This window comes from Aegilops tauschii, chromosome 3, assembly GCF_002575655.3.
Source record: "Aegilops tauschii subsp. strangulata cultivar AL8/78 chromosome 3, Aet v6.0, whole genome shotgun sequence".
NCBI lineage: Eukaryota > Viridiplantae > Streptophyta > Magnoliopsida > Poales > Poaceae > Aegilops > Aegilops tauschii.
The window spans coordinates 13103349-13110697 of NC_053037.3; the positions used below are offsets into that span (position 1 = coordinate 13103349).

The window sequence follows — 7349 nt, forward strand, 5'->3', positions numbered from 1 at the left end:
TTGCTTCCCTGTGTTTATTTTTGATATGTTCCTAGAGAAAAAATTATGTTGAAAGATGTTAGTAGCAAAGATGCGGATTGGATCCGTGATTTGAGGATTATCCTCATTGCTGCACAGAAAAATTATGTCCTTGATGCACCGCTAGGTGACAGACCTATTGCAGGAGCAGATGCAGACGTTATGAACGTTTGGCTAGCTCAATATGATGACTACTTGATAGTTTAGTGCACCATGCTTAACGGCTTAGAATCGGGACTTCAAAGACGTTTTGAATGTCATGGACCATATGAGATGTTCCAGGAGTTGAAGTTAATATTTCAAGCAAATACCCGACACTACACCATGACAAAACTTAGGGGTCACCTTATCTGCCGGGAAAACTAGCCAATGAAGGCAAATAAACTGCCGGGAATGCATTTTGCCGGCATTTACAAACTGCCCTTGAATGTCCTGTCGGGAAAGACCATTCCCGTCAGTTACAAGAAACCCCGGCAGTTCCCCTGACCTACATGCCTGAAGCTTTGCCGGCAGTTAGTACTATTCCCGGCACATAGATTTTTGCCGGCAGACTGACATTACAGGGCAAATAGAAGTATTCCCGGCAGTCGATGTGCCCTTAATTAAGTACAACGCCAACACACAAAAAATCCAGTTCAAGTATGTATACATGTAACATCACACATGTAGAGCTAAAGTTGCATCATAATATATCTCAACAATACATCATGTCTTCATACATACATCGATATACATTTGTAGGTTCACAAGTCCAGTACCACATCACAACATACATAGGTATACACTAGCAGGTTGTGCACCGCGGCACGCCGCGCTCTGCTGATATATTTGTGAGTTGCCTTCCGAAAATTTGTGCAAACATTTGTGTGCTTTGTCTTTTCAATTTTTTATGGCACACAAGGGAAGAGAAAGAGAGACTTACTATGGAGTATTGTTTTATTTAGGATGATTGTCTTACATAACTTAAGACCTAGGTACTACGGCTACACTGGTCAGTAGATAGATTTACTTTCTGCTTGGTTTGTGATGAAGTGGAAAAGACAGAATCTAGTTTTCCTTTGCGCGTCCCAGGTGGTTTGTTGCTGGTGTAGATGATCTGCGTGTTGTTGCTGGAGAAGCGCCATTGACAATGGAGTGGCACCGATCGGAGAACTGTAGCAGATCTTCTCGAAAATACTTGCAGGGCAAGAGCTTGAACTTGAACTGGAGAACTGGATGCAAATCTTTCTCCAGGATACTTACAGGGCAAGAGCTTGTATTGCGCATCATCATAGTGAGCACGGCGTGGTTGTACTCGTTGATGACACTGTGGAGCAACTCATCCTTTATAGTGATCTGACATCGAAGAAAGATTTTTCCACCAAAAAATAAATTTCCTTCATACCTACAGCAAAATACTTATCAACACAAGGGGCTGGCATCATATAAGAAAAGCAAATATGATAGGATCATGAGATTACCTCAGTCAGGAAAAATGCAGAGATCTTTATTCTCTTCATGCTTCTTTGCAACTTCCTTCCTCTGTTGCCTGATTAAAGTAAGGTGATCTGCGGTTACAAAAATGATAGGTAAATTTCATGATTGTCTGCCAGTTAATCAAGCAATGATGGTCCGATACTAAACAAAGATACAAAATGCCTACCATGGTGGTCATTCGATGAAATATATCATAACCTCATAAATAATCACAGTACAATAAAAAAAATAATCATAGTACAATAAAAATAAAAATGATCTGTTAGATAGAATGATGAAATAGAGGAAAATGTGTCATTTTCTATTTTTTAGTATTTCGGGAAGGACATATAGTATAACGTACCAGCAACTTCCTTGAATCTAACATGCTTATGTCATTTCATAATATGGGCTTGCACACAAGAATCAAATGGAAGCATGGTAGGCCGTTTCTTCTATCTAATTATAGTATGGACAAATAGTACAACAACAATTGAATGTGAGCTAGAGCATTTAAGCATATTTATGTACAGCAAGCTAAAACTGATCATTTCTTTAATAAAAATGAGGGTACAATAGTAAACAGAGTTTACAAACTATAATTGCACAAACACTCTGTAGAAGCAACACCCAAATAGTTCAGCCCATAGGAAAATGCTCATAATTCTCGAAATGTTACAGACTGAACCTCCCAAGGGACGATGCATGTAATTCAGGGATGGCTGGGGCCTGGGGTGTACCACACTGGGCAGTGAGAATGCACAGAATACAGTTTCATGTCGCCCATAATAAACCAAGATTAGATATCTCTATACCTAAATATAAAATTTAGATGAGCAAAGAGGAAAATTAAATACATGTAAAAGATAGTTATAGGGAAAAAGTCATAAATGATAGGATGCATTATCCATCGTACTTGAAGGACCCATTGAAGCTTATTCAAAAATTCAAAGACCAGAAAAGCATCAGCTCAATGGAAGTTTTGAAGGATCATTGTACGACCCTATAGACAAGAGATACTAATCTTGAAAAACAACCTGAAGAATGTAGGCTGCATTGAAATCTTTCTATTTCTGAAAAATTAATATCTTCTCTGCAGTTGTGTGAGGCATAGAAAAAACTACCTCTGTCCCTAAATATAAGACATTTTTCAGTTCAAATCAAACTGCAAAAACGTCTTATATGTAGGGACGGAGGGAGTACTAAACTATATGAAATTGATAAAACATAGTTTTTGAGAACACCATGAGGATTTGCTGCATTTAACTTTATGAAATATAGAGAACTATCAATTAAAGGTAGATCTGAGAGGAAAGTGTTTGGTGTGTACTCAACTGATGAAAGCAATCGGTGCAATTCCATCAATGTGCAAAAATGAATTATGAGAAGCATTAGAAACTGAAGAAGTATCTGGAAAGAAGACCATAACCTAACCTAACCAGTCACTAAACCATTTTACTTTGGTACCGAGCCAAGGAAGCACTCTCTTGATGGTGACCCCCGATCACATCCTCTTCCGCTCCCTGCAAGTAGAAGAATTTTCTTTGCATTCCATTTTGCACCATATCTGAGCCATCATTCAACATGCATCTAGAGAGCTTTGGAGCCAGTAAGGTTTTTCCTACAAAGATGGGAGCGCTAAGTATAAACCTGTGAGGAGAAAAGGTGAAGTTATGGCATGTGTATTCTAGTCAATTTGTTCGCCCACATGTAAATTTTAGGAGAAAAAGCTAGCTACAGCTATCAACCACAAAATACTAACCAATCTCCACAACTAAGAAAATATTACAATGAATACATGTTACATGCCGCTACAATTGCATCACATTATTAAAAAGCATATCTCTTTCGTAATAGCAAGAAATACAAGCACTTGTGTATCATGTATATCAGGTTCATAATAGCAAAATACACAAGCCAGTTTAAGAAGCTGTTCGTTACCTCTTATTCTATAATGTATCATGTATCTGTAGTAATCACATCTATACATTACGCTTATTCCAGAACTTGTCATGTTAAATGTAGATAAATTAATTAGATCATACTTCCAGGGAGGGGGGCAAACATCAAATTCATATTTGCAAACATCAGATATGACATGCAGTTTTACAAGCTCTCGGCCATCTTATATACGCAATGAAAGCAGCAAGACATCTCAGTATTTCAGAAACACCACAGGGCACAAGACGTGGCATTAAGTACTAAAGAACTGCATTTGAGAGAAAAATCTTTGTGCTAGCTGACTCAAACTCAATTGACACAATGGCATGTGGCCACATTGTCATTTGCTAGTACCAGCTTATAGTTAAAACAAACTTTAGCAATGCATTTCTGAACAACCAAGAACAGCAGACCCACAAAAGCCCATATTCGGTCACATCTATTGGCTCCCTGTAAATGCAGAATTGCAAAGCTTCTAGTCAGAGCAAACTTGAGCCATGCATTTCTGAACAACCAAGAACAGCAGACTGACAAAAGTCCCTATTCAGTCACATCTATTGGCTCCCTGTATATGCAGAATTGCAAACAAAATATCTGAAAACAACTAGATTTATTATTTGTCCTAAGGCAACGACACCAGAATTAAAAGGGCTCTTTTCAATTCAGAAATTCTAAAGAGGACATATGAATTTGATTTTACCAAGAGGGGAAGAGAGACTAAAACAGAACATATTTAGTACATAGTTATCATGCAGTAAAACTCATCTGGACCATTCAGTTAGAGAGAATAGCCTCTTCAAATATTTAGTACTCCCTCCGTCCCATAATATAAGAGCGTTTTTGACAGTAGTATAGTGTAAAAAACGCTCTTATATTACGGGACGGAGGGAGTAGTACATATTTATCATGAAGCAAAACTATCCCTGCTGCTCCCCTCTCCCGCAAACCATTCAGAATAAACTTTATCCCTCATTCAGTTACTATTCGTACTTTCATTGGAAGCAGAACAGAGCCCTCATCCAGTTAATATTCGTGCATTCATAGGAAGCAGAACAGAGGAACAAATAGGTATAAGAGGGAGCAGCGTACGAACAAATGCCAAGGAAATTTAAAGCAGAAGAATGGAGAGGTGGTGGGCGTCAGACCTGCAGGCTTGCCCACGATGGCAGAGGCACACCATAAGCAACGAGAGTTCAACGGCGGGGAGAGGGCACCGAAGGTCAGGCTCACCCCACCAGTGCAGCCGCCATGGTGAACGAACCTGCTGACGCCAAGGCCGACTGTGTGCTGTGGACGGAGGCAAGATCGCTATGCGGTTCATGGAGGTCGCCTCCGAACTCGCGGTTGACCTCCAGCAGCGGCGTGGATGGGGGATGCGAAGACAACGGCGTGGGTGGGGATGCGGAGGCGATGGCGTGGGCGATTACGGGATCTGTAGGGCGATGCTGGAAGGGGCGGTGTGGATGAAAGGATGGGGCGACGGCACTAGGCGGCGGCGTGGGTGAGGGGATCCGAGGCGACAACACTGGGAGGCGGCGGTGCTGCTTGTAGCTCGACGATGATGGGATGGTGAGTGCGGCGGCTGAGGGACTGGATGCGGGAAGGGGAAATAAGTTAGGGTTACGTGACGCTTCCAGTGCCTTCTTATCGTTTCGTGTCTCCCGCGGCTCCTCGCGCGCTTTCTGGGCCGAAATTTTCAGGCCCGCCAACGTGCATACCGGCAATGAATCAGCCCTTGTTTACTTTCCAGGGCAGATGGTCTGACGCAAAAAATGCCGGCAGATAGGCTGCCCTTAGAGGTTAATTATTGCCGGCAGATGTCACGCCCTACAGTTATTTTCCTGGCAGATAAATCTTTCCCGGCAGTGTAAGTGACCCGATTTCTTAACCTTTCCCGGCAGTTGATTGCCCCTAAAGTTTTGCCGTGGTGTAGTGCGAGTTGAGAGATATGAAGTCTCCAACAAGTTCTATAGCTAAAAGATGGAGGAGAATCGCTCAACTAGTGAGCATGTGCTCAGATTGTCTGGATACTACAATCGCTTGAATCAAGTGGGAGTTAATCTTCCAGATAAAATAGTGATTGACAGAATTCTCTAGTCACCATCACCAAGTTAGTAGAACTTCGTGATGAACTGTAGTATGTAAGGGATGACGAAAGTAATTCCCGAGCTCTTCGCGATGCTGAAATCGACGAAGGTAGAAATCAAGAAAGAGCATCAGGTTAACAAGACCACTAGTTTCAAGAAAAGGGCAAAGGGATAGACGGGGAACTTCAAGAAGAACGGCAAGCAAGTTGCTGCTCAAGTGAAGAAGCCTAAGTCTGGTCCTAAGCCTGAGACTAAGTGCTTCTACTGCAAAAGGACTGGTCACTGGAAGCGGAACTACCCCAACTATTTGATGGATAAGAAGGATGGCAAAGTGAACAAAGGTATATTGGATATACATGTTATTGATGTGTACTTTACTAGTGTTTATAGCAACCCCTCGGTATTTGATACTGGTTCAGTTGCTAAGAGTAGTAACTCGAAACGGGAGTTGTAGAATAAACAGAGACTAGTAAAAGGAGAGGTGACGATGTGTGTTGGAAGTAGTTCCAAGATTGATATGATCATCATCGCACACTCCCTATACTTTCGGGATTAGTGTTGAAACTAAATAAGTGTTATTTGGTGTTTGCGTTGAGCATGAATATGATTTGATCATGTTTATTGCAATACGGTTATTCATTTAATTTAGAGAACAATTATTGTTCTGTTTACATGAATAAAAACCTTCTATGGTCATACACACCAACGAAAATGGTTTGTTGGATCTCCATCGTAGTGATACACATAATCATAATATTGAAGCCAAAAGATGCAAAGTTAATAATGATAGTGCAAATTATTTGTGGCACTGCCGTTTAGGTCATATTGGTGTAAAGCGCATGAAGAAACTCCATACTGATGGGATTTTGGAATCACTTGATTATGAATCACTTGATACTTGCGAACCGTGCCTCATGGGCAAGATGACTAAAACGCCGTTCTCCGGAACTATGGAGAGAGCAACAGATTTCTTGGAAATCATACATACAGATGTATGTGGTCCGATGAATATTGAGGCTCGTAGCAGGTATCATTATTTTCTGACCTTCACAGATGATTTGAGTAGATATGGGTATATCTACTTAATGAAACAGAAGTCTGAAACATTAGAAAAGTTCATATAATTTCAGAGTGAAGCGAAAATCATCGTAACAAGAAAATAAAGTTTCTACGATTTGATCGTGAAGAAGAGTATTTTAGTTACGAGTTTGGCCTTCAGTTAAAACAATGTGAAATAGTTTCACTACTCACGCCACCTGGAACACCACAGCATAATGGTGTGTCCGAACGTCATAACCGTACTTTATTGGATATAGTGCAATCTATGATGTCTCTTACCAATTTACCACTATCGTTTTGGGGTTATGCATTAGAGACAGCTACATTCACGTTAAATAGGGCACCATCAAAATCCGTTGAGACGACGCCTTATGAACTATGGTTTGGCAAGAAACCAAAGTTGTCATTTCTTAAAGTTTGGGGTTGCGATGCTTATGTGAAAAAGTTTCATCCTAATAAGCTCAAACCCAAATTGGAGAAATGTGTCTTCATAGGATACCCAAAGGAGACAGTTGGGTACACCTTCTATCATAGATCCGAAGGCAAGACATTCGTTGCTAAGTATGGATCCTTTCTAGAGAAGGAGTTTCTCTTGAAAGAAGTGAGTGGGAGGAAAGTAGAACTTGATGAGGTAACTGTACCTGCTCCCTTATTGGAAAGTAGTTCATCACAGAAATCTGTTCCTATGACTACTACACCAATTAGTGAGGAAGCTAATGATGATGATCATGTAACTTCAAATCAAGTTACTACCAAACCTCGTAGGTAAACCAGAGTGAGATCCGCACC

At 40.8% G+C, this 7349-nt stretch overlaps 1 long non-coding RNA gene across 2 annotated transcripts; it reads right to left on the reverse strand.

The window, feature by feature from the left end:
• Nucleotides 1-658: 658 nt before the first annotated feature.
• LOC109779553 (uncharacterized) lies at nucleotides 659-5020 on the reverse strand. Of its 2 annotated transcripts, none has more exons than XR_005771654.3 (3): nucleotides 4560-5020; nucleotides 1479-3123; nucleotides 659-1402 (listed from the first exon to the last, which is right to left on the reverse strand). It is a non-coding gene; the product is annotated as an uncharacterized lncRNA (long non-coding RNA). The 2 variants fall into 2 exon arrangements; XR_002236856.4 differs by having other exon boundaries at nucleotides 1479-1565; nucleotides 4560-4994.
• Nucleotides 5021-7349: the final 2329 nt, after the last annotated feature.